This window comes from Marmota monax, unplaced genomic scaffold (assembly GCF_021218885.2).
Source record: "Marmota monax isolate L192 unplaced genomic scaffold, Marmota_monax_Labrador192_F-V1.1 WCK01_AAM20220418_F8-fsc00332, whole genome shotgun sequence".
Taxonomy (NCBI): Eukaryota; Metazoa; Chordata; class Mammalia; order Rodentia; family Sciuridae; genus Marmota; species Marmota monax.
Genome location: NW_026693576.1, coordinates 398,398 through 424,452, shown reverse-complemented (window position 1 = coordinate 424,452; position 26,055 = coordinate 398,398). Strand labels below are relative to the sequence as shown.

Below are 26,055 nucleotides of genomic sequence, written 5' to 3'. Positions count from 1 at the left end.
TATGAAAAGTGTATTAGTACATAATCAGGTTTTCTGAGAGCATAACACAGGCTCTGAAAATGACAAGCTTTATTTTGGTGAGGGATGATGGCCAGTAAGGTTCCCCAGCTTGGACTGAGTCTTGTGTAGTTTGAACTTCCCATTACAGCCCCCAAAAGGAACACCCTTCATTATCAGCTTTCCCAGATGTGGAGCAGAAGGAAGAGTGAGACTGGTGGAGCCTAAAAGTTGCCAACAGTCAAACATTAAAATGGATTTGGACCCTTAAAAAAATATTTACCAATCTAGCTACTTTTTGCAATGAATTAAAATAGCTTTATGCCTGAGGAATCTCATTCTAGTTTTTGTCCATAATTGCTTTCTGCTAACCACATATTTTCTTCTTAAACTTCCTTTTCTTCATTTTATATATATATATATAAAACTATTATATATATGTATATATAATAAAGCCTGCCATTTCATACACACACACACACACACACACACATATATATATATATATATGAAGAAGGCGCTGGGTAAATGAATTGCTCATCTGCAATTTATATGAAAAAGGTGAACTGTTTGCTTCTAAATAGGCATCTCAAAGTTTTAGCTTGCTCCAAACACAACTCTTGTTATCCTTCTTAAACCTGTTCCTATTCCAGACTTCCCCATTTCATTAAATGAAACTATCATTCATCCATCCATTTGGTCAAGGCAAAAACTCTGGTTATACCACAAGAATTGGATCCTATTAGAGTAAGTTACACTCCATGTAGGTGTTAATATGTCAAAATACACTCTACTGTCATGTGTACCTAAAAAGAACAAATAAAAAATTTTAAAAATCTCAGTTGTAAACTTTACGGCTTTTCTTTATTTAATGTTATACATCCAACCCAGCCCCTAATCCTATATTTACTTCTTCTAAATTTATCTAATCCACTCCAATCCAGTCACAGTTCTTCATAGCCACTGTCACCCACCCTAATCTAAGCCATTGCATTACACATCTAACTGATTTTCTTTTCTATTTATATTCTCTGAAAAGCAGGGTCAGGGTAATCTGTCAGATATTCATCAGATGACTGGGCAAAATCTATTCAATTGCTTCCCATATAATAAAATCCCAAATCTTCACAGTGATGCCATACAAGTTCTGATGTGATGCCATACAAGTTCTGATGTGATGCCATACAAGTTCTGATGTGATGACATACAAGTTCTGATGTGACTACACCTCTGCTGACTACTTTTCCACTGTCTTTATCCTCATCTTTGTTTTCAACTTTATCTCCCTATCCAGAAGGAGATTTACCAAGCTTCATGTTATTTAGAGTCTACACATTAAGAAAACTTAGGGAAAAGACCATGAAGACCAATGGAAGACCCAGAGACAAACTGACATACAGAATTTCATCTGATACTAGACAAAAGTACCAAAATACACATTGGAGAAAAGATGACCATTTTAACAATGTTGCTGGGAAAACTGGATATCTATATGCAGAAGAATGAAATTTGACAAAAGTCAACTCAAAGTGGATCAACAACCTAGGAATTAGACCAGAAACTCTGCAACTGCTACAAGAAAATGTAGGCCCAATACTCCAGCATATTGGCACAGGAATTGACTCTCTTAAAAATATTGTTAAAGAACAAAAATAAAACCAAAACTCAATAAGTGGGATGGCATCAAATTAAAAAGCTTCTGTACAGCAAAGAATACAAGAGCATGAAGAGAGAGCCTACAGAATGGAAGAAGATCTTTGCCACCTGCTCCTCAGCTAGGGCATTTTTATCCAAATATATATAATTTATATATATATATATATATATATATATATATATATATATCCAAATATTTAAAGAACTTAACAAACTTAAAAATCACCACAAATAACTCAATTAATAAATGAAATAAACAGACACTTCTCCAATGAATAAATACAAATACCAACAAATACATTTTAAAAAGTTTGACATCTCTAGCAATCAGGGAAATGCAAATCAAAACTACGTTGTAACAGAGAGACATCATTACTCTAGGTACATGTATGATTGTATGAATGGTGTGACTCTACTTCATGTACACCCAGAGAAGTGAAAATTCTGCTCCATTTGTGTACAATGAATCGAAGAGCTTTCTACTATCATGTATAACTGATTAGACATAATAATAATAATAATAATAATAATAATAAAACAACTACATTGAGATTTCATCTCACTCCAGTCAGAATGGTAATTATCAAGAATACATAATAATAAATGTTGGTGAGTATGTAGAGAAAAAGGTACACTCACACATTGTTGGTGGGACTACATATTAGTATAACTACTCTGGAAAGCAGTATGGAGATTCCTCAAAAAACTATATGACCCACTATATGACCCAGTTATCCCAATCCTTGGTATATATCCCAAAGATCTAAAATCAGTATATTATAGGAATGCAGCCTCATCAATGTTTATAGCAACACAATTCACAATAGCCAAGCTATGAAACCAACCTAGGTGATGGTCAACAGATGAGTAGATAAGAAAATGTGGTATATATTCACAATGGAGTATTTATTCAGTCATAAAGAAGAATGAAATTATGACAGATTAATCTTGGGGAGCTTGTCCTTGGAAAGGCTTGGTGGCTCATTGGATGAATAGGCACTGGAGGTGGGGGGATCCTGCCCAGGGATCATGGTGACTCTCTAGATCTGGGAGAGTTGCTGTTCATCTGTGAGTGAGGTGAATGAAAGCTGTCCTGTTGGACTCTGGTCTGTGTGTTCTGTCTAGCATTGGAGGAAAGTATCTGAGTGCCCAATACCAGCTAGGCAAGCAGATCAACTGCCTGTGTACCATCTCTCCTGTGTTGGTACTGTACCAGCTGTGTGGTTTGTCCTTGGCTACCATGAATCTGCTGAACTCGATCCTGTGGCTGGCTCTGGACAATATGAACTGGTGGGACTACAAATTTGACACATTTTTTCCAACCTTATCTAACCTGCATCAGTCCAAGCTTGGGCTGATCCTCATGAGGCCATATGTGAAGATCCGCCGGAGTTGGGCTGTGGTCATGGAGCTGGTGGTCTTGCTGTGTCTCTGGACCAGGACAGGAATGAGCTGCTGAGCCAGGATGAAAGAGTACTCTAGGGACTTAGCAGGAAGCACAGACTGGTGCCACTGTTCCTCATCTATTATTGGTGAATTCACAATGGTCTCTTGAAATGGCATCTATGAGAAAGTTTAACTGATCCAATTTTGTAATTGCCGTGGTGTTAACATCCACCTGTAAGATGTGACACTGGTTTTCCTCTGAGAGATCCTGGGATAATACTGAGCATAGGAGCTTCCCACATCTCTTAAAAATCTCTTTAACTGTTAAATTCTGGACTTTTCCCAAGGCCGGGACTGTGGGCCTTGTTGACATCACTGCTGCTGGTGCCACAGACTTGTCCTGCTGTCGGAGTCCAGGGAAACAGATAAGTGACCCTGGTACTTATGATTCATCAGAGAACATGGAGGTCAGGCCAGGGCAAAACAAGTGGCAGCCGGGTCATCTCTCTCATGTCTTGTATCACACACTTTCTTGCTCATTGTACTCTTAATACACAGACATTTTTTTTCTATTTTTCAAAAGAACAGAGTTTTCCACCACTCTCTTCAGAGTTGAATATTTCTCAGTGTTCAAATTTTACCCCTAATACTATCAACTCAGAGGCCTTTTGGAACATTCTACAAAAATTATTATTTCCCTCCCGCAGTTGCCTTTCACCCTATATCCGTGGTTGTTATCTTCAGAGAACTTTGGATAGTCTGAAATTATTTAATGTTAACTTTTAACCTACTCCCCATTACCCCCTCTCTTTGCCATGGTGGAATCTCCTTGAAACTGGACCTTGTTTGAATTCCTTGGATTATTGTCATAACTCGAGACAATAAAAACACATTGCAAAAGGGTACAGAATGAAGATCTGACCTTCAAGCTGGTCGAAATCATGTTTTATGGGTGCCAGGGCTCCTGATTAGAAACTGACAATGGTTGCAGATGCGGGTGCCTGAGCTTAGCTGGGGAATACAGTGAGAGGGAATCTTCCAAGAGGCAACTTGGACTCAAGGGCTCTTCTTGAACTGTGTGAAGAGTAAGATTCTTCCTACCCAATTCCCTTTCCTTTTCTTTCTCCTTCCACAGGAGGAACAAGTCCAAGGTTGTTCCCCCGCTTCTTTACTCCTGATAAATCTCTTGCACCCTTAATCCCATTTTAGCCTTCACTTTTTGATGTCCTCAGACTAATGTAGTACTGTATTCTATATAAAATAATTAACATTTTTCATTCAATAAAGATATGATTGAAGAACTACCAAGTTGTAAACACTAGGCATTTAAGGACTAAGACATGGTGCAGTCTTCAGAGGACTTAGGGTCATTTAGAGCACAAAAACATAAATGGATATGTGTAATACAATGTAGTCATTACAGTATTATAAAACATTCTGCATGTAGTCAAAGACCTTGGGAAGTGTGAGTTTACCCAACATAAGATGACACCAAAGTAAAGTCTTCAAGTTGTGGAGTGTAAAGAATGAAGAAAGGAGAATGAAGAATTGGGTGGGGTGGAGGGTAACAGACCCTCCTTGGTGTGCTGTAATTTTACTTTGTAACTTATGAGGATTTAAGTTTGCTAGGCTAGCATAACAAAGTGCCACAAACAACTGTTCTTTGTTTTCTCACACATCTAGAGGCTGGAAGTCTGAGATCAGAATGTAACTAGGATTTGCTCCTTTATTTTTTGGCACTAGTTATTGAACTCAGGGTTGCTTAACCACTGAACCACATCCCCAGCCCTTTTTATTCTTAATTTTGAGACAGGGTCTCACTAAGTTGCTTAAAGCTTCGCTAAGTTGCTGAGGCTGGCTTTGAACTTGCAATCCTCCTGCCTCAGCCTCCTGAGCTGCTGGGATTACACATGAGTGTCACTTGCCTGTATGGACTGTTTCCTTTTGAAGGCTGTGAGGGAAAAACTGTCATGCCTGTTACCTAGCTCCAAGGTGATTTGCTGGCCATTTCTGGTGTTTCTTGATATGTAGAAACCTCACCCCAATTTCTACCTTCATTTTCGTATTGTATTCTTTCTGTGTTCATGTCTCTGTCTGAATATTCCCTTTTTATAAGGTCACCAATCATATTAGATTAGAACCCACACCAGAGACTGCATTTTAACTTGATCACTTCTGTAAAGACCCCATCTCCAAATACAGTCACATTCTGAGGTCCTGAATGTTAGAACGTCAACATGTAAATTTGGGGAGTTTTATAATTCAAACCATAACAGAGAGGGAGGGTATGAAATCAGAGGAATGAAATGCCCAGCATTTCATTTTGATGAAATCATTCTAGAATTTTTAGCTGAAGACAGATATTTAAGGCAGTTTCTCTCTCTCAGCCATGGCTGCTCATTAGAATTATCTGGGAAGCTTTCAAAATAAAACAATGGCCAGACTCTACTTTTGGATATTTTTACTTCTTAATTGTCCTAGGATGGCAATTATATATATATATATATATATATATATATATATATATATATATATATATATATATATATATCTCCTAGGACAATCATATATAAAAAAAATTTTAAATAAATCTTCTCAAGTAATTATACTTTGTGGCTATACTTAGGCCTACTGTCCTAGAGGGGTAATGCTTGAACCAGGAGGCCAATTACAAGACTGACTTCACAGGAAAGAGAAAAGAAGGCTATGAAACAAGCATCTGCAGTAGGAAAGAGGAGAGTCAGAAACAGATGGTCCCTAGAAGCAGGAAGCAAACTGACATAACTTGATGACCCACTGAATGGTGGGCATGAATAGGGAAGAGCATCAGGGCATACCGTTGTCACCTGGAGATACTGAAGACAAAAGAAGTTTGTTCTATTAAATCAACTGAATTTTTTGAGAAAACACTTGTTATTTTGAGAGCATTGTCGATCTGGATGAAGTTGTAAGATATAATATAGAGAGATCCCACACACCCTTGCCCAGTTTCTCTCAATGGTAACATCTTGTAAACCTACATGGAACAATATCTTAACCAGCATGTTGACTGAGGCAGCTGGGGTTCAGAAGAGTTCATCACCACTGGGATGGATCTGAGTTTGAGGTGCCTGTAGATAGTGTTCAAGCAAGACTTGTTAAGGTGACACCGATAAGCAATGTTTCATACCTGGTTTTGATCACTCTACTTTACCATATATCTGCCAAAAGTAAGATCCACCCTGCTGTGGGCCTCAATATACACACACATGGACTTGGAAGACTTGTTTCCATTAAGGATTTTAAACAAAGCACATCTAGCAGGGTGTTGGAGATACACATAAGTAGCCTTTCCACCCACAGAGCAAGTTCCCCTACAGGAAATATTTATGGACACACACACATTTGCACACCCACAGATGGCTGCATATATATGCTACAAACATGTACATGCATAGATGCAACTTTTATTAAAAAAATATTGTGAGTGGCTACTCTTCGAACCTTGACCTTTGGATAGAGTGACAATTCTGACTTCTAAAGGGTGTGCTTTTATTTTAACTACAACCAAAAAGAGAGATTAAAAACAGCTGGAACATGTGTCTATTTTCACCTCTTCCATCTGGAACTTTGTTTTTGGATATCACAGATGTTTCCCAAACAAACCTCTGCCAAACAAAATGATAAATGTGGAAGAGACATGTACACATGCGCGGTTCTCTTTTTGTTTGAAGAGCATTGGTGTGTTTTTTCAAACTTAAGCTAAGCCTTTGAATGGCATAGATAAAGTTTGATTTTGATGAGTGATGTGATAATGTATGTGTTAGACTGGTCACTGTTGTTAACTACAAGGCTGGCTCTATTTACCTGGGAAGTAAAGTGGGGTCATTTATAAATATTAATATTTGATATACAACAAATGGACAACTGAAATAATGTGCCAATCAGTCTTTCAAGTTTCTGATGGTACTTTAATCTCACATGCATCCTTTTCCTTAAATTTCCCTGTTGAAACAAACTACCGTAGCTAGATACTTCTTTTTATGATGTCCTCACTCTTCCCTGATGTGGTATGCTTTTGAACCAGTACATTCCTGATAACAATTCTAGGTTAATCTGTTAAAACTGTTTTGATAACGTTGGTCCTACTGTGTAGCCTTATTATATAGGCAGTTTTCAGCAGGAGTTAAAAGCCTTGATTTTCGAATCAGTCAGCCTGTGTTTCAAATTCTAGAACAGTTTCAGGTGGTGGCAGAGAACGTGGATGAAAAATGGAAAGAGACTAAAACTTGGCAACCGGTTAATGAAAATAGAAAAAAAATAGTATGGCACTTGATATTTATCTTAGATTACTGAGTGAATTACCCAAGAAAGAGAATCCAGGAAAAGAGGGGTTTGGCTGAAAGAGAAGGAAATCATTATTTTGGATTTTTCATATGACATCTAGATGATCATGTTTATTCCATCCTCATTGAGAGCCAGAGAAAGAGAGTAAAGGAAAAGATAAAGATTTTGGAAACAGCAGAAAATTATGATTGCTATGTTCATCCAACATAATCACTAAACATAAATTAATTCGATTACTATAAGTATATATCCATATCTACATCTATATCTTTACACACACACACACGCAGAAAGAGAGAGAGAAAGAGAGGTGCCTGGGGTATAGCATTATTAAAATCCCAATTCTACTGGAAAATACAGCAATTAAATTAAAGTGTGTTCCATAAAAATGACAGAAAAACACATTTAACAAAAGGTTAAGTAAAAATCATGGTATCACTTACCTTGAACTTTTGGCTCAGTATAAGACAATTGAGAATTTATGGCTCCATGGCTATTTCAGCAGCTGTTTCTCACAAAAACTAGAGATATACATGTGGGATTCCTGGTTAAGTAATATTTATTGGAGTAGGAAAAGTATGGAGGCTGGGAGAGGTCATGGCTACTCTTTGGCTCTATGTTTAGGAAGGTCTTTTGTTTTGTGACCAAGCACACATTTTGGGGGGGATAAGTGAGGAAGGAGAGGGTCACCTGTCTACCCAGCTAGATTACCCCAGGGCAGTCGAAGGGGGTGAGAGATGGAGTCAGATTGCCCTCACATTCCTATAAGAGAAGATGTTTTTCACAGTTCTGGACCATATCCACTCAACATAAAACAGAATCTGATAACAATTATGGGCTGCTAGTGCACAGTGAGAAGTCGAATACCAAAGCTGGTCCTTGCCAAGTTTTTCTTTGTGTTTTAACCACATGATCCATATTCTTCTTTAGGCTATCCTTCATCTGTCTAAACAACAGGCTGTTGTCAGTTTATAAAACTTAACCATTCTTAGTCCAGACAGGCTCACACATGCTTCTGTAATGTCATAACAGAATGGAGAAAATGCTAATTGAGAAACAAAAACCAAAACTGAACCTTTCTAAGATTGTTTTCAAGAACTACAGGAACATTCACTATTGCAATAGTGAAGAACAGTAAGTTTTTATTTTGAGGGAATATTTTTATTAAACCTTTTTGACAGATTTGACAGAGGTGCATGGCTAGTTTTATGGATAGGGTGTACATGCTCTCTGTCACATTGAAGGAAACATCCCGTTGTGTTGAGCTGACTTTTTCACTGAAGAGTCCACTAGAAGCTATCATTACATCAACACGAATTATCTTTCATTTGACTTGTTTGATTTTAGTGACTTTGAGGAACTTTTTCATACTGATTAGTTATTTCACATTTCTTATTTTGTGAATTATTCTCTTTATCCTTTTTGCTACTACTATATGGAAAATTCTACTGTTTTTGGTCACATATTTAAAAAGCTCTTCAGGCCTAGGAATGCAACTCAAGGTAGAGCACTTGACTATCATATACAAGGCACTGGGTTCTATCCCCAGGAACAAACATGCCTGTACACACACACATACACATACACACACACTCACATGCACAGAGCTTTTTGTATTTCTATTCCTAACACAAGTTGTTTGGATTTGTTTTTTCAATTTTAAAGAGTATTAGAATATGAAGGTAAAAGAAAATATTTTGAAAATTAGATTAATTTAAATTGTAAATATATTTGTAAAAGCATATTGTTTTGAAAAAAAATAACTGTACCAAATACATTATCAGCAATTATATTATCTGTGTGTAAGAAGGTTATGTTTTTGTTTATTTTTGTATGTCTAGTTATTTGTTTATTTTTGTATGTTTCAATGATGAACATTATTATTTTGAAAATAATAATAATATTTTAAAAATAATAATCTAAGTTTAAGAGAAAGAATTCCATGTGTTTTAAAATTTCAATCCCGTTTGTGTGTATGTGTGAGAGTGTGTGCCCATGGGTGTGCATATGTGTGCCTCTTGATGATGAGTATAAATTCCAAGATATGTGTTGTTAGGTGAGCTCACCATTGTGTGAACATCACATAGTGCACTCACACACATGAAGACAACTGTGATGTCACTAGGTGATGTAATTTTATAAAACCATTATTAATCCTATAAGCCGGTCTATGGTTGACTCAAATGACATTATGTAGTGTATTACTAAAGATATAAGTAAATATATGTGTATTATGTATGTATGTGCATTATTTATGTTTGTTCTATTTTTCTTCTTGGGATTTTTCTACGTATATATTTTTCCATATGTGTTTGGTTTGGTACCAACCTGTATTATTCAGTGTTTAAGATATTTTTCATTTGTGATCTTTCAACATGTTTGAATATCTGTGTCACATTCTGGTGATTTTCTACCTTATGCGTCCTCCCTTTCCAAGGAAGAAGCTATAAAACTCACATTCCAGTCTCCTTGCAGCCCTCATACAAATATGTCACCTAGTTTCCACCAAGTAGAATCCCTAGAAAGAGTTGTACTTAGAAATGAGCAAGTTCCTGAGGTCACCACATAAACAGTACTTTGGTTAGCTTTTGTGTCCCTGTGACCAAAATACCCAACAAGAACAACTTAAAGAAGGAAAAGTTTATTTAGGACTCAAAGTTTCAGAGGTCATAGACCATGATGGTGGACAACATTGCTCTGAACCAAAGGGAGGCAGAACATGGTGCGGAAAGAGCCCTGCAAAGGAAAGCTGCTCAGCTCATGGCAGGCTCAAGAAGCAGAGTGAGGTGTGTGTATGCCTCCCAGTGACTTACCTCCTCCAACCCTTCTCCACCTGACTAAGGTTACCACCAGTTAGTCCATTCAAATTAAGACGAACAGATCAGGTTACAGCCCTCATAATTTAATCATTTACAGGAGTTTTGAGGGGACACCCCATATCCAAACCATAACATGTGCAATAGATAGCCTTATAATCATGGTTAGAGAATCAACTAGATTGTGGGAAACAGCAATAATAAGTATCTAATCCTGAGCATCTTGAGTTCTGAAAGAAAGACATTAATATTTTCAATAGAAAAGTCCAATGGATGCAACTGTTTAGTTCCAGAATTTTGCTTTCTAGCCTTCCAAAATATTCTGGGAACTTCAGAATATCCTCTTGTATTAAAGTAGCTCCATATTTACAACAAGGGGCATTGTTCAATAACTTGTAATTTACACGTTTTCTGTCTTAAGTATCATATTAATTTTAAATATCTTCCTGCCTAGTGTGTTGTTATTCAAATATGCTGTTTTTTTTTCTCTTTCAATCATCCATAGAATACTTTTCTTAATGTCACATAATCAATAAGTGCTGTATTTCCATACTTAATGTGAATACAAATCTGCTTATGATTTTTCCAAAAGAGAAATGCCCAGAAAAAGAATTAAGTTGATATATTTAGTAATTTTTGAATGCTTTTCTTTTTCTTTTTCTTTCTTCTTCTTTTTTTTTTTTTTTTTACAAATTTTGCCAATATTTTCTTCATTATAATCCTTCTAGACATCAATAAAACGTGAGTCTGTAAGTACTCAAAGGGCAGTGTGGCTGCAGTACAGTAGAGGAAGGGACGTTTATAAAATGCAATTAGAGAAAAAGGGGTGATCACATCAAGTGAGTTAACTAAGTCATAATGAGAAATGGAGTTTTTCTTCAAAACATGGTGGAAAATCTTAGCATGATATTAAAGAGGAAACTGAGATAATCTTAAATACTTCTAAAAATCATCATTCTTACTGCTGATTGCAGGGAGAGTGCCATCAGGAGGTTCTTGCTGGAATCTAGAGACTAGAGATGATACTGACTTGAATTTGGTTAACAGTGAATTTAGAAAAATTTGAAAGATCAGGGAGATGTTTTGGAGAGAGATATGCTAGAACTTATATACAGAACATGAGATTTGAGTAAAGTCGATTCACAGTGATAAATAGATTTTGACTTGGACAACTTGGGATAGATGCTGGGGAAATTGAATAACGATTAGATGTATAGACTGGGGAGAGAAATCCAGGATTCTATTTGAATGGATATCTGGAGTTTGAGGCTGGAGACAAGATGTGGATTCACTATTGACAGTGATTGAAGCCTTGGAATTGGGTGAGGTCACCTGAGGATACCTGTTGAGAAAGAGGGTGACAATAGGTCCCTGGGGCAACCCAATATTTAGAGTTCAAACTCAGAAGAGGGCTGAGCCAGAACACTAAAGAAGTTGCCTACCTTGGGCAAAAGTTTCTGTATTTATTGACTTTCAGGATGTCTTTTAGAATTTTTTTTATTCAAATATTTTGTGTTTTGCCCTTATTTCTTTTTTTCTATTGGTTTGTCTATGACATTTAAATTGAACTGTGAGAATTTCCTATATGTCAATGACATGTTTGTTATAATGATTGGATTCCATCCCCACATCTTTCTTTTGTTGGTTTCACTTATATTTTCTTTTTTCCCCCCATTTTTTTGTAGACAAACCTATTGATCTTTGTACATTTCTTTTTCTTTCTTTTTTTTTTAGATTTTGTTCTTGTTCATCAGAATCTAATACACATTGACCAATATATTTCTCTCTGTTTTTATAGATCAGTTAAAACATTTTAAACTTTTACTTCTTTAACTCATCCAGAAAGTATTTTGGTAACTGTGCAGACATTTGTTAGAAGTGGCATGAATCTTGGTTAAGCAATCCCGCTGCCAGCTTCTCCCCACTAAGAAGTTTTCCCTCATTCAGTATCCCCAGCCCAGACTTATGCCTACATGGGGTTTTGGAAGCAGTGATCAGAGAAGGATGTTCCTGCCTAAGTCAACGATTTCCGTTTGGAGCAGTTTTGGGAGATAGGTGTTTTTGTTTGTTTGTTTGTTTGATTGGTTTTTTTAGTGGCTAAGCAATAATTTATCTCTGTTAACCATATTTTGTCATATTAGTTTCCCAACTATTCTGTCTGAAATGTTACTTGTAATTAATTGCAGAAATCTAATTGAGCCATGGTCTTCAAAAAGGGTCTCACTTCCATGCACACTTTCCTGTTTTTCTTCCAAATAGTTTCAAGCCTGAATGCTATTTCTCTTTTATTTCAGTTTAAGAGATTTTGGTTCAGCATATATATAGGATATGATGGTCTGAGATAGCAAGCCTGTTCACATTTCTTCCAAATTTGCTCTGCAAAACTTCCCACTCCACCCCACCCAACTGTTCCAGTTGGATGGGATTTGTAATAAGTCAACATCACTAGTTTTTTTTTTTTTTTTAGTAGCTAAGAAGGTGTTTTATAGAGGGAATTTGGCATTGCTAAAACCAAATGCGTAGATCCTTTCATTTCTTTATCAACACGCCAACTTTAGGGGCATCAGGGAATTTAACTACTTCAAATCTTCTGAAAACATGTGGCAGTCATTAGTTCTGTCTGTCAAAAATGTCTAGTTCTCCTGGGCACGTAGAAGTATTGCAATTCTTTGCTACCCTGAAACTAGGCGTGGTCATCCGATTTGCACTGATGGGTGAGATGTTGAGTTGATATGATATGTGTCATTTCTGGGTGGAAGCTTGAAGCATCATTCACTACCAATCCTGACCCAACAACTCGCCAGTTCTAAATAGCAGAGGTGTTAAAGAGAAGGGTCAAAGTGAAAGAGAACAATAGACATATTCCTCAAATGAGAAATAAACCTTTGCTGCTTTAAATCATTTAGCTTAAGGGATGGCTTATTATCAGAGCTTAACACACCTTCTCCTGACTGACTGTGTTGGTATCTTAAAGCGGGTTACGATGAAAACAACGTGATTTGACAACTTACTTTTAAAAAGGATTGCATGTTGCTTTTAGGGACACTCATATATAATACAATAAAAATAACTAGGAAATCAGATAGGGACATCCCTGAGGGAAGTCTGCAGTGTGGGAAAAGAACTCCATCCTTAGGATATTCTCATAATTGTTGCATTGTGGGACACAGGGGCAAAACTGGAATATTATGGCAAAGCATAGATTAAGAAATGGAGAGAAAGTACCCATGAAAAGCCCTTCACTATATGATAATGATAAAACTTGAATAAAAATAAGCATGGATCCAAAATGCAAACAATCAAAAGGCCTAGTGACCTTCTGGATTGTGGGCCTTTTCACTGATTTTGCCTGAGACAATGTTAAGTCCTTTCAGTTTGGCCTCATTAGCACTGTATTCAGTTTAGAAGCATTTTCTGTGATTTGCTTCTCTGGCTATTGTTTTGATCACATTTTTTTAGGAGCTATGTAACTTTCAGCTCCCGTCATTTCCATCTACCCTCACATTTTATCACATTCATCTTCATTTCTTTCATTTATTTTCCCTGTATTCAGAGAGAATTTTACAATTCCAGGTTTTACCTCAGTTCTTCAGTTTTCTGCATAACTCTTCTCCTTTGTGTCTCTAACACCCATTTTAATTGTGTAGTTTCCACTTCCTTTTCTTCCAAACCCTGGACTTTATGTCTATAATTGCTCTCTTTCCAAGTCATTATTATTCTGGCCACCTTCAAAACACAGACTTGCAACACAGAAACCACTGCAAAGGGTTTTTAAGCAAGTTAGAAGCGATTATCTAATTTCAGGTTGCTTTTGTTTTACTTTATATTTGGATCGCATGCAAAGGATGTCTTAAATTAGCAATTGATCTTGCCATTCTTTTCAGTTAGTTTGTGGATTGTGGAATTTCCTCTCAGATTCAACTGTTGATTGACTTAATCTTTGGGCCTTAATTTATTGTGAATTTTTATATATTTCTGTAATGAGTTTACATTTGTTGTGGGGTGGGGAGGACAATCTGGATTTCAGATACCATTCTCCCTTCAGATATCTGGATCATTTAAGTGGAATAATTTAGTATCACTTGTGAAATTGTGATCATTATTGTTTTTTTCTAGTCACAAGCATTAAGATCACTAAGAAAAAATTCTGGAGATGTTCCCTCCTCTCTTCCTAAAATGAAAGCACATTTAGTTGCTTTTATTTATTTATTTTTCCAACTAACATCACAAGTATATCTAGATGTCAAGTGGTCATTCTCTTTTAGTCTGTGTTTATTTTCATGAAAATATATTAACTATCAGACCAACATCAGTGAATTGGAAATAACAATTAGGTAAACTAAATAGAAATAATATGTCTTTCAGTGTTTGAAAATTTATTTTTGTCTCCAGAAATTTTGGTAACAAGAAATTCATCAAAATACAATACTTGTGTCATCTTGAATATTTTGGCCATGAATGAGATGAATGATGAATAAATGTTAAAATTTGCCATTTATCTTGAAATCTTGAACATGCTGTATAATCATTAAAGAAACAAAAAAGTAAGCATATACAGAATTTGTTAAACAAGGTTGATTCTTGTTGAGTTAAAGAAATCAGGGTGAAAGATATGCTGGTAACTACAGAGATACATACTTAAATATAAACATACTCTGGAAACAGAAAGATTACTAATTGTGAAAATATGTATCATTAACACAGTGCCAAAAATTGCCTGTGGTTTATTGCATTGCAGTATCTTAAAGATCTTTAAATAGAACAGCACATTTTTTTTGGTAGACTCACAAATGTTAAGTCAACTTAAATAAAGTGCTTTCAATAAATCTAGTAGGAAACCTCTGATCACATTGGAATTTTTTTTCCACATATCTAAACATATCTACAAAAAATAAAGTATTTAGAAATCTCTTCCCTATTATACCTCTAATTTCTACATGTATATATTCTGTAAATCTCTGATGAATTTAATAATTCATTGAGTTAAACAATTTTACAAGTATTTACAGCAAAAGGTTCACTTTGGATTTGGCCTTTTGTGATAAAAGTGATAAAAATGATATAGAGTAAAAGTGCTATATAAATTAATTTTGATAGTATCAAATCTTATAGTCAATTATTGGGTGGCTGCCTCAGCCCAAAACTGTGTTCTCTTTAGAGAAGAGAAAGCTGAACCTCTTAAATGTGGCCTTCTAGTTCATTATTATATGGCTTTCTGGAATTAGTAGAAAGGTGAAGCCGGAGACCCCTGAAGGAAGGTAGAGGGGCTTTCTTTATCAGAGTACCCTAGAGCCTGTGGCTCTCAAAACGCAACTTCAAGTATCTTTTGTTTCAGGTTCTGCCTCGGAGGGTCTCTAGAACTTCCCCAGGCCTATTCAAGCTTTTTGATAATCAGATTCCTAGAGATATCCTAAAAGTTAGCTGATACTTTCATAGACAAGATCATACTAACTCTTCAGGAGGTTAGCAGGGAAGCAGGTCTGGGTTTTCAGAAGGACTTGTTTGAATGAGAACATGGGAGTTTGGAAAGGAGGCAGAAAGATCAAGATGTTCATTGGGAATGATATGGGAGTCTTTCAAATCAAAGTTTTACTTCCCTCATAAATTTTCCTAGGGATCTCCAGTCTCCTTCCAAACCCTGGCTTCATGGAACTAAAAATATTCACATTCACAAATTGTAGCTGTGCCAGGAAATTGAAATTCAAGAAAATTTTCTTACCTAACACTTGTCACAGCCAATGTCTTAGTAATGCAAATCTCCAGAGAAGTAATTATTTTCAAATCATAAAATTATTCTGCGGTGTTATATGCCCATGGGGTGTGGGCCAGAATACTTTCAGGATCTTAAACTTGAAGGTCTTGTGATATAGGTATGCTCTCTTCTTTTTTCAATGTTGGTTTGTTGAAGGAGAGGATAGAACTATGGTGCCATATTGTTCCCTATAAAAAGTATCCAACAAGGATAGGCAATATTCAGACTTGTCATCCATCTTACTATGTCCCCTTGGAGTTTTTCTGGCCATGTATTTAACACTATTATACTACTTGTACTGTTGGAGTGCAAAGTTCTTATCATATTTATTGATATAACTATAAAATTCTAAAATGGATTATCAAATTTAATTTTTTAAAAAATGAAAGATAGATACATTTTCAGTTTGTATTTTTTTTAAAACCAAAGGTGACACTGGACAATCCTTTTATTTTATTTTTCCATTTAACCATTCGATAATCATTTCCTATTTCTTCAGACTGCTACTTTGAGTACTTGAGTGGGTTTTAATACCATGTTAAAACCAGTAAAATACAAATTTGTCTGAAACAGCTTTCCATTTCTTCAGCTACATTTCTCAATATAATGATAAAAAACTTTTTTTTATTATATATATATATATATGTATAATAGGATAAAGGTCACACAATGTTTCACGTTTGTGTGTGTGTGTGTGTGTGCACGAGCGTGCGTGTCATGGAAGATGAAAGCTAGAATGGAATCATAGGATGCACAGACATGTGAGGTGCTGACTAGGCTATCATAGATGATAATATGACAGATGAAGTGTGCATGCTATACATCTAATAAAGTTATTTTTGCTCCAGGTCAGCTTCTTGTTCCATTTCATATGCCCACCAAAAATACATTTTATAACTGCAAAAGACCAAATAAAAAGACAACAGATAGACATTCTGATCTATTTTTAATTTGAATTGCTATGTGCAAAATTTGAAATTGCATTATATATAGAATAAAAGATGGACTAAACAAATAAATATAGATAACTGTATGAGGGAATACAGACTTACACAAATTATTAGGAATTAAAGAAGTCTACATAGAAAAAAAGAGCAGCAACAAGAGTCTGATTACTAATTTTAGTCAGCCACCAGTGGTCTGCTTTTTGTCTAAATAAACTCCACTAGGCTTTGATTCTCTCATTTAATAGAAAAGTTTATATTCTAGAATTCTTGAGTTATTATTTCTCATTTTTAAATGTATAATGGGAAATATTAAAATGTAAGATAAAAGGAATTCAGAGAATGATTAAAAATAAAATTTAACTAGAATTTCAACATCTTTCCATTTATCTCATTTTTGTAAACATATTAGTGTTTGATGTACTTGGCTGTGTTTTAGTGCTGCCCTGGGCTGAGAAGGCTGAGAGAAGAATGGAACAATCCAGTCCCTCCTCATCTCTGCTGGACAACTCAGACAAAAGCTGGGGCTTTTGTTAATTTTATTATTTACACCAGCCAACAGATTTTTTCATTAAAGCAAGAGTTTCTTGGCTAAATTAGATATAGTAGTGACTGATAAATGATCCCTAATGTCCCTTTTTGAATAATCTACTGTTTTAGTATTCTCTTATGCTTATGAACCTGAAAACATAAATTCTCATATATATCTTTTTATAAGTTTCATTTCAAACTTCAAGTTGATTAACATATTTGTATGCACTTTTTTCTTTTAATAACTAAATGTAAAACTTATTATTATTGCATTACTATATTTGCTATTTTTTTTTTTTAAATAGTATTTGAGCCAGGCACAGTGGCAGATGCCTATAATCTTAACAGCTCGGGAAGGCAACTCAGGAGCATCACAAGTTCAAAGCCAGACCCAGCAACTTAGCAAGCTATGGACAGCAGTGACTTGGATCATGGTTTTTAACTGCCTGGGAATTGTGGCTACACTTTGCCCTGGGAACTTTCTATGTAAAGGGGCAGGATGAGATTACCCAGGAGCTATGGCAATGCCCTGCCTGAGGAAGTTCTGTGCAAATGTACACAACAATAACAGTCCTGACCTTGAGCCCAGATATCAGCTGCCAGAGAGAGAGAATTCTGAACATAACAAGATAACCACAATATGGTGCTGCAACCTCAAACCTGCCTGTTTTGCAGGCAATGGGCTTCCTGGGTACAGCAGGATAATAACAGCATGTTCCTAGCACTGCAATAGTAGAATAGTTACAAAAATGCCTCTAGTTATGTAACTTTTTGGTGCACAGACAACAATGTGCATTAACTTCCTGACTGTGAGACTCTATATGATAAATAGGCTGATCTAGCTCTGGGTCACTTTTCCTCCATCAGAGGTCTGTCTCAGCTTTCTCTCTATAAGTGTTTCTGTGTCTTTCTTAATTCCCCATTGCCCCTGGCTGGTTTCTAAAGTTTGGCAGTGCAGGTTGTGGCAGCGAACCACTGAGCAACTTAGGAAGATCTTATCTCAAAAAAAAAAAAAAAAAAAAAAGAGGGGTGTGTGTGAGAATGTGGCTCAGTGGTTAAGTATCCCTGAGTTCAATCCCTGGTACCCCATGCAAAAAAATTACTGATAAATGCGTTATGCAATGACCAGTCAACCTCAAATCAACTCCTTAGTGCACATCATTATATTGATATCACTTTATTTCGTAAATTAGTTAAAATTTTGAAAAAATAATTCTTTTTTTGCTTTTGAGGCATATTACAATAGCAGAACCGCCATTCTTATTTTTTGAACAAGAAAATATGAAATTATATATAGAACATAAATTTTTAAATGACCTGTGTCTGTGGTTATATGCTGAAAAAAATTAATCTTTATTGTTCCTGCAACTGAAATGTAATTGAAAGTAAAGCACTCAAGATTTAACTTAAACACCAAAAATTAAGGCAAAATGAAGTAGCAGAAGTAGATTAACACGGGTCAAACCTGAAAATGGTGAATTAGAAAGCAAATAAGCATATTGATTTTTAAAGTCTGTTTCTATAGAAAGATAAACAATAAAATACCTATGCCATGTGCTAATAAGTCAAAAGGAAAGAGAAGAAAAATATGACATTAGAGATTATTAAGCAGATATGTCCAAAGCAGTATGGGAGATTAAGGAATTATAAAGATCATTATACCACCCTCATATCAGATAAAATGAATATGCCATAGAACAATGGTAAAAGTAAGTTGAATAGAAATAAAAAATAGTTTCAAAGCAATATCTGGGGAGGAGGGGAAATTGCTAATGATATTTTGCTAAGATAGATGCTTGGCTCCAGTAGTTCTTAATAGTACTTCTTGTATAGGTCAAAATTCTGGGTGATAGAAAGATGGAAATTTTCTTTTATAATTTTTTTGCCAAGTTTGTGACAAAGTACGGAAAAGGATACACTAAGAACATAAATATACAGAAATATAATTTGTTGCAAAAATAAAAGAAGTCATTTCCCAGAATATCATTAAATATTTTTAGAGACATTAATAAAGATCTGAAAACTGGGTGACCAGTACACCACACATAGCTATTAAGAAACTTGCTACTGTAACAATACCAAGTCCATCCATATTTATATGTAAATTTAGTCTTAATAAAAATATTTCCTTTTTGTTGAAATTGACAAGCTGGTTTTAAGTAGGGAGATGTAAGAGTCCTTGAATAACTTACGCAGTTTCTAAGAAGAGAAAAATGTTATACAAATTCTTACTTATAATTAAAACAGATAGTTGAGAAGGGAAAAAGAATCTCAAACTTATGACATATGTATTAATTTTTCTGAGCTATGAATTTATTGTAGAAGCTGTCCAGATTAAGCATCTTTGTCAAGTTCATTATTGTCAAATAAGCCTTGCCTGAAATTGGAGGCACTTTTAGCCTCATTACCTGGAGAAATTGACATAGGTGGCAATTTCCCAAGAACCCGAACCTTGTCATTAGAAAACACTCTTCCCTTCTTGCAGAGTTGTGCCCAAAGTTCTGACTCTAAGGGGCCCCAGATTATATAATTTCTCTACAAATTTGTGCAGAAAAGGTGCATTATAAAGAGACTACAAATTTCTCTAATATCCTTTAGAGTCTCAAGAGATGGACTGTACAAAATTCACTGACTGAAACCTTAAGTAAGAAGAGACCAATTATGTGATTCTGCAATCTGTATACGGGGGAAAAATGGGAGTTCATAACCCACTTGAATCAAATGTATGAAATATGATATGTCAAGAACTATGTAATGTTTTGAACAACTAATAAAAAAAAGAAATTCCTAGGGGAAATTGCAACCTAAAGTAAGTAAGATTTCTCAAGGAGATTCAGTAGTCAACATTTTCACTAAAAGAAATGCAATTATTCATGTATTCATTTGAATCCTGAAAACTAGTCATGACTGAAGTGTCCTAGGAAACTAAAATAACTCAACATTAAAGAAATATTGTATTTCCTATCAGTTACCAACACTATCTTAAAGCAGGCAGCATTTCCAGCCAAATCAGAACATGGCAATTTACTTGAAGAAAAAAGGTAACACACACACACACATATAATGTTTCTGTATGTGATCACTTTTATTTACATAAAATAATTTCATTTTATCTTGATGCCTTTCAGTTCTTTAGTTGAAGAGTTCTTTTTCTTTTAAAGTAAACTTGTTTTAGCATAAAATGATATGATCGCCATAAACATATTCAAAATGAAATCCTTTTATGTTCATTATATTTTCTGATTATGTGCATATATACATTCATAAGCACTAACTAATGAGGATCTTCATTTGTATATACTTGTCTATTTAGAGTCTGAAGTTATTTAACAACCAATGTAAATGGATCATACTCATTTTTCTTCAAATGTTTTATTACATAGAAATGCAAATATATATTAAAAAGGGAATAATATACCTTTCACCCTGATTCAACATCTGCTAATTACATGGCATTTTTGTTTCTTCTATGCAGCCTACTCATTTTATTTTAAGTATTACATTAGTATATGTAATACTAATTTTCTAAAATCATAGATATTTTCTTAATTTATTTCTTATTTTAGTCTTGGCTTATTCAGTATTTCCAAACAAATACATTAGTATTTTTGGTCTCATATGCTATTAAAAACAGATGCCTACTTTCATTCAATCACTGAACATAAAGCATGTGACACCCTCTGGAAGATACCTTCATGCACTTTTTATTATTCTAGGGGTGGCTGTGTCAAGCAGTTTTAACCTAAAGCTCATTTAACCCCCCAGTAAGTTAGCATTGCTGGTTGAGATCTGGCCCCGCATGTTTTAATTCTCTTAAGTGGATTTCTGCCTAGCTCTTGAGCTCAAATTCCCATCTTCCAGTAAACAGATGGTATCTTTAGTGCTTATGTTGCCATCTGAGGAAATGATGATTTAAAATATTCGGTCCTTTTGATCCAGGAATTAAGAAAACTTAAAAAAAAAAAAAAAAACCCAAACGCTAGTATTTTAAAATGCATGCCAACTTTCCCAGATCACTAGAAAAGCAACAAAATTTCTTTTATAGATGATGTGTCCTATTTTGGAATTCCTGAAAGCACGTCCTTAGAACCACATTACTCTTCATTGGAAAGTGCTTGTGAGAATAATCACCCAAACCGTGTTAACTTGGGGCATGACAACTTGGATAACGTGATAATGTGGCTGAGTCCAGTAAAGAGCTAGGGTGTTGGTTCAAAGCAACAAGAAAACCAAAGAAGAAGAATGGCTTGAGTGTGTATTTTCTGAGAAATCTGAGACTTAATTTTTACTGTGTATGATTTCAAATTCTAGAAAGTACAGTCATTTATTGGAGAAAGAAAAAGGTGTTGGTGATTTTGCTAGCCATTTAACCAGAAGTAATATTTGTATTTAATTTTTAACTTTTCCACTATGTCGTTCCACTATGCTGACAGTATTTCAGAATTGACCATATATTTTCATGTTTCAAATTAAAATGAATATCATTGAGTTTCCAATGGTTAGTGACATTAGCCAAAGGGAAACAGTCCCACACTAAGTGTCTCCTGATGGGCAACTCTGGAGCTTCAGGCCAAAAATAGACCCTGAATCCGGGTGATTTTCTAGCCCTAAATGTCAAACTACAAAAAATACGGAATGTGGAGGAAAACGTGAATTTACACCGTAGTATGACAATCAGCAAACCTTACACAGGAAAACTACACAAGACAAAAATCCAGTCCCCCGTCCCCAAGCAAATGCAAGGAATAAAAAGATAGAAGGAGAACTTGTGGATTAAAAGTATGGTAAAAAAAAAAAAGGATCAATCAGTTCACATGTGTGAACTCTGCTTGAATTCTGATCTAAATAAATGTTTTAAAAGAGAGACCTGTAGGAGGTGATAGGAGAGTTGCACATTTACTCTTTTGTATTTTGATTAAATTGAGGACATGCATATTTTAATGTGTTATCATGGCATCACAGTATTTTAAAGAAGAGAGCTTAGGTTTTAGAGATACACACTGTAATATTAATTAATTAAATGACATGGTGCTAGGATAAATTCAAAATAATGTGGGAGTCGGGACTAGTTGAAGGTGCTGTGTCTGAGAAAGGAAAACCATTTCTGTTCATTGTTAATGCTGGGTACTGGGTGCCCAGAGTTCATCATATTAGTCCACATGTTTTTGTATATGTTCTGAATTATTCATATATTTTTTAAGTAATGAAAAAATAAAAATATTTCTAAGTCTGTGAACAAAAATAAAATAAATAAGACTTCACATTTCTACTATTTTGATTATTTGTATTTCTCAAATTTTGATTGTTTATATTTCCCAAATTTTGATTGTTTATATTTTCCAATTTTATGAAGTTTCAAGGGAAGGACAATTTATTCCCCTTGATTTTTAAAATTGCTTAGATAAAAGCATCTGCAGAGAATGTAATTTTCATCTGATGAGTTTTCCACTGATAGTATAATTGGGCTATAATGCCAGGTTGAAATTTTATTTTAAAGATATCAGAAAATAAGATTTCTTAAGGTTTTTATGTAGCAATACATGAGATAACACTTTTGATAATATAAAAGAAAGCAAACATGCTAAATTTTAAGATAACTAAAAATAATTAATGCATTAAATTGTTCATAGGATGTGTAATTTTGTTTAATAAAATTCTTGATATAAAAATTGTCTGGCATAAGAAACACTAAAATAATCGAGGCTAATGCTGGTAATCATTTATTCTTGACACTAATGGAAATATGGTCTTAGATTCTCAATGAGGCTTTAGGATGCTGGGTTTCACAGTCATCTGTCTCTATGTAATGTTTCTGACATTCTTCATTGATGTGGGACATTAATCATTCATTATCATTAACATCATATCTATTATGACTATATTTTGAACATAACATTCATTATATTAACTTCATCTCTCATTATAAATCTTAGCTATATTAAGACAGTAATTCACACATGGAACTCACTAATTTTAACAGCTTGATAAACGAGAATGACTAAATTTTTACTTTAATATTGTATTTAGAATTTTCTATGGGACATAGAAGCAGAAGAGAAATTACTGAATCAAAAGAGAAATATAATAATTAGAGTAAGATTAATTTGTGGTGAGATAACCTTTCTTAGGGGTTATGAGTATAGGAAAGATGGTGAAATGAGATGGACATCATTACCCTAGGTACATGTATGATTGCACAAATGGTGCGTCTCTAAACAGTGCACAGCCAGAGAATTGAACTATTGTACTCCATTTGTGTATGATGAATTGAAATGCATTCTGCTGTCATGTACAACTAAGTAGAACAAATAAAAAAAAATAATTAACTTTTCTTACAAACTCAAATAGCTGTTTAGACAGTTTGATTTTTTAAAAAATCACTTAATTTTTACTTTAATATTTTATTTGGAATTTCTTTACATGATCTTGAAACAGAATGAAAATTGCTGAATGAACAGAGATGGAATAATTAGGAATTTGTCAGGTTAATAATAATAAGGGTTTTATAAGAATAATTATGACTTTGTAAGATTAATTTGTAGTAATATTGCCTTCTTGCAAACTCTGATAACCTATTCAATATAACCTAAAAAAAAGATGTATAGTGAATTTTAATTACTTATACTGAAAGCCCCTTGCTTTCTACATCAAATTGGCAATTTAAATCTCTCTAGTATAAATGTTGAAGACCTTTGCCCTGTTTAAAAACAACTAGCTGAGTAAATGCAAGTGATTTTAAATTAAGGACGTCTGTGCAATTAATTTAGGGAAGAAAAATTAGCTTATCCATTAGCATTATAGGATATTGTAAGGCAAAACACACTGGCTATTCATTTAATTAACAACTAACATTGCAGGCAACCAATGGTTTCATTTGTAACCTTGTTGTAAAGCAGTTCTGAATTTTAAGAAAGCTATGCCTTTACACAAACTAGGTAATATATTTCTCTGAGATTGCATGAATCTATTTGATACATTAATTTGAAGAGATAAATGATTTACTTAATATTGTTCATCAAATTTGATGAAAAAATTTGTGGCAAAAAGAACAATTAAGATTATTTTTTTCAAATAAATGTACCTGTGAACCTATACAAATATGACTTCAAAATGCACTGATAATCTTATGACGTCTGAACTAAAATTATGCAGTAAAATAACGTGGATGGAAACACAAATGAAAATGCAAACTCCAAATAGAAATCATCTGCTTTAAACTGAACAATTCACATTGGACTGCAGAGCAGAAATCATCTTTTCAAACAACTCTATGACTGAGTATCACAGTGATCAATTATTGTTACAATTTTGATTTTCCATTTGAAAACATTATATACTTTTAGATAAAGATTGTTATAGTCAATGTCAGGTAGTGATATTGATTATCTCAGTTTTATGTATATCTATTCATAGGTATTTTCTCTACTTACAGAACTTAATTTCATGAATAAAATATGAGTATATTTTCAGAAAGAAAGACTCTAACACACAAAGCTCTCACATAATCATGCATATAGTATACTGACAAATATGCTATTAAATGTAAAAGGAAGAGGAAGAGTTTTACCTGGATTATCACGTGTTGGTCTGCAGCTGAGTAGAGCAAGTGGACTCCTGGCAATGTCAGGTCTGATAATCCTGAGTGAGCGCAGGAGCAGTTTCCAGGGGTGGGACTTGCCTTCAGTAATGAATTCCCAAGGCACTCTTTCCAATCAGAGAAGGCTATCGCAGACAATGGAACCATTCTCCATTTGTTGACCCTACTTTTGTATTTACAATCAGCTGTGGGTGTATTCATGCATCAGTAAAGGAATTGACATAGGTTTCACTGAAGTTGATGGCAGGAAGAATATTCTGAAACAAGGATTACATGAAAACAAGATTGATCTTTTATTTCTTGGAAACTTTTCCACTGTATATTGACTTCTTCTAATTTTTCCAGTATTGAGATATGGATCAGAAAAAGACTTAACTCTAAGTAGTATGATCACCACCTGGCTAGACACGGGCAGTCTCTGCCTTGACAACTCCTGCGGGAGTGGCGCCCACTCTTTTTGAAATCACCTTATTCAACTTATTCTAACAGTGGTACCTGTTAGATATCTCTTTACAGAATGGTTATTTATACATTGTGTTTGCCCCTGAATCAGATACAAACATATACCTCCCATGTCTGTGTTGTAGAAAAAGTTTCATTTGATTATTCCTCTAAAAGTTCCATTTTCCAGAAGAAAATCATCTTGCTTTCTTCCTTACCATCTGTGTTAGTATCTAGGGCTGCCAGGCATTGGATTCCAGTTCTACAGACTGGGTGCCAAACAAAGTGTGAAAAATGGGGTGGTTTAAACAGTAAAAACATATTTCTCACAATTCTCCAGGCTGAAAGTCTGAGATCCAGTTATCAGCAGGGTAGCTCCTTCTGAGGACTGGGACTTAGAATCTCTTCCCAGGCCCCTTCCCACCTCTGGTTGGTCTGTGGGCAATCTTTGATATTCCCTGGATTGAGGTGCACTCTCATGGTCTCTGCCTTCATCTTCACATGGCACCCTCCGTATTCATGTCTGATTTCAAATTCCTCTTTTTATAAAGATACTGGACATAGTGTCTTAGACCCTACCTTACTGAAATCACCTTATTCAACTGTTAT

At 34.8% G+C, this 26,055-nt stretch overlaps 1 protein-coding gene across 1 annotated transcript in view; it reads right to left on the bottom strand.

Annotated features, from left to right (window-relative positions):
- The window catches only part of Dlc1 (DLC1 Rho GTPase activating protein), a 470,384-nt gene extending 445,391 nt beyond the window's left edge, over window positions 1-24,993 (bottom strand). The window contains exon 1 of the mRNA XM_058583954.1: window positions 24,976-24,993. The gene's annotated coding sequence lies outside the window, so the exon portion shown is untranslated. The remainder of the gene's footprint in view (window positions 1-24,975) is intronic.
- Window positions 24,994-26,055: the final 1,062 nt, after the last annotated feature.